The sequence below is a fragment of the Physeter macrocephalus genome, chromosome 21 (assembly GCF_002837175.3).
Source record: "Physeter macrocephalus isolate SW-GA chromosome 21, ASM283717v5, whole genome shotgun sequence".
Taxonomy (NCBI): domain Eukaryota; kingdom Metazoa; phylum Chordata; class Mammalia; order Artiodactyla; family Physeteridae; genus Physeter; species Physeter macrocephalus.
Genome location: NC_041234.1, coordinates 91,072,606 through 91,075,508, shown reverse-complemented (window position 1 = coordinate 91,075,508; position 2,903 = coordinate 91,072,606).

The following is a 2,903-nucleotide window of genomic DNA, read 5'->3' as shown; positions in this document are numbered from 1 at the left end:
GGAGGGAAAAAAAGTTCCTTAATTGTGAGTAAAAAAAACATGTTTTTGTAAGATTATCCCACTATAACAAATATCTTTGATTCTCTACTCTGCGTCAACTCTAAGAGGTCTGGATTTCCATCTTGTCAGAGGGAACTAAGATGAATCTATTACAAAATGGTGTGGCAGCATTTCTTGGGTAATTGTTTTTACTATGTGGGAATGAAAGCAGTGCATTTAACATAACAGAAGGCTGATTCTGGAGGCAGAATTCCTGGGTTTCAATCCAAGATCCGCAACCTATTAGCTGTATGACCCTGGAAATGTATGTAGCTTCTCTTTTCCTCAATTTCTACCTTGCTAAAATGGGGCTAGAACCTTCCTCATGATTGTTCTGAGGACTAAATGAGGCAATGTGGGTAATGTTCTTCCAGTAGTGCCTGGTGCGTGGTAAGTGGAGAAGTGGAGAAGTAGGAGGGGCTGTTGTTATAATTATGCTTCCGGTTCATGGCCTTTCCAAACATTCTCCTGGCTGGTGGCAACACTCACCTACCATTTTGTTCACAGTTCATTCTAGGGGATCAAATATTCTCTGTTGCAGAATGTTGAATTCTCAGAGTACAAACTATGTGAGATGAAACTACAAAGTAGGCAGCTTACTTTTATCCATTGATTATGTATTGTATTATGTTCGTTCAGATTTTTCCCTGACGTCTTACGGAAAAACCCGAACGAACCTTTTGGCCAACCCAATAATTAGTTTCTTGGCCTCGTCAGTACATTGTGTGTGTGTGTGTGTGTGTGTGTGTGTGTGTGTGTGTGTGTGTGTGTGTGTGTGTGTGTGTGTGTTAAAGATAATGAAGAAGCACACCATCTCACAATGCTGAGGTTGGCACAGCTCTGAAAGATAGAACCATTTCCTTCCCGGAGCCCCAACCTTTGAGATAATGTTTTATTTGTCTTTCAAGCCCAAGCCTGCGTGTTCACTGTCTTGCTTATGTCTTCATTCCTAAGATTCCCTGACTTTCATTGTTACCTGTAGTCCTAGAAAATCTGGCTTCTATTTTGAATGAGTTCCTGAGTTTTAAGTCCAAATAGGTTCTCACAATTCCCTTTTCTTAGTCTGTTCCTCCGTCAATTCTGACTCAGTGTGACTTATACTCTGAAAGAAACTCTACCAGGCCTTTCTCAAGGTTCTGTGTACCTCTTCCAGCAGTTTCTCTGAGTGAGTATGGAAGTCTCCTGAGCTGTCTTATTCATAACTATGCCCCTAAGACAAATGACAATGCCTAGAACACAATAGTCAACATAATGTGCTAAATGAATGAATAGAAATTAGTGATTTATCTCAACTGATAAGAACCTACTGTATAGCATGGGGAACTCTACCCAATGCTCTGTGGTGACCTAAATGGGAAGGAAATCCAAAAAAGAGGGGATATATGTATACGTATAGATAGATGATTCACTTTGCTGTACAGTAGAAACTAACAACATTGTAAAGCAACTATACTCCAATAAAAATTTTTTAAAAAAAGAAATTAGTGATTTATCTCCACCAACACATATATCTCCTTTTGCTTATGTCCTTCCCTCTTTATTGCCTAACTTTGTGCTTAATTTTATTTTTTATTATTTTAGTGGACTCATTACCACCCAGTCTCTCCACTAATACGATTCCACTTTTTACTACTAAGTGTTATTAGCAGATATGTTCATGCCCAGACGTGCCATTTCTACCCAAGAAAATCCCATCCACATCTCCAAAGCTTGGTTTGCCATATAGGTAATTAATATACTAGAGAAACTCTTAATTGACGCCTTATATTTTAATTCCAGACCAAGTCCTCTATTTCTAACCAGACTCAAATGCATCATGACCGTTAAAGAAAGGAGATTTATTATAGAGGCCAACTCCATGATAAACAATTCCTACCTTTGTCTCGAGTCCATATTTGCCCATCAACCCATAACGCCAAAAACACTATTAGATTAATACTTAATGATCAACATCTCAGGTAGTGGTAGGGAATGCCAATACAATTGTATAGAGGATAGACAAAGGCAGATTTGGGACACACTGAGTGACATTTAATAAGAAAGTAACTGGTGGGCTTCCCTGGTGGCGCAGTGGTTGGGAGTCCCCTGCTGATGTAGGGGACGCGGATTCGTGCCCCGGTCCGGGAGGATCCCACATGCCACGGAGCAGCTGGGCCCATGAGCCATGGCCGCTGAGCCTGCGCATCCGGAGCCTGTGTTCCGCAACGGGAGAGGCCACGACAGTGAGAGGCCCGCGTACCGCAAAAAAAAAAAAAAAAAAAAAAAAGAGAAAGTAACTGGAACCTGCAAAGTTGTTTGTTAGGTGTTTCTTATGACCGGTTGGTGAAACCCTTCGGTTTGTGTCTTGGGGAACAAGAGCACCTAAATAAATGTCACATGGAGTCAACAAAGAGATTTGTCCCACCCAATATTGAATTTCTGAAGTCTTGTGGGAGATGACCTTCAATAGCTAGGCACGGTCCCAACTCGGCCTGCCAGAATACCCTCCAGGGGGCTTCTGAAAAAAGGGCACTCAGCTTAGATAGCAGGCTTGGCTGGAGGGGAGAGATTTCTGTTGACTACTCTCATAAAGCAGAGTTGATCATATTTACTTATTCATTTAACATTTCCGTGTAGGTTACCTATAATGCCAAATATTTTTCTTTCAAAAAGTTTTTGTTTTTTTTATAATCTAGATAGTTTAAAACATCTCTAACTTTGATGAAGCATTACACTCCTTTTTTAGAAAGTGAAATTGCTGTTCTCAAATGGAAACAAATTTTACATCAAAGAGCTTGAATTCAATGCAGAGGGGAAAAAAGCCAAATATGTAAAGCATCTAGCAGCTGGCACTGATATTGGAAAAGTCTGTCTCTAAACATGCA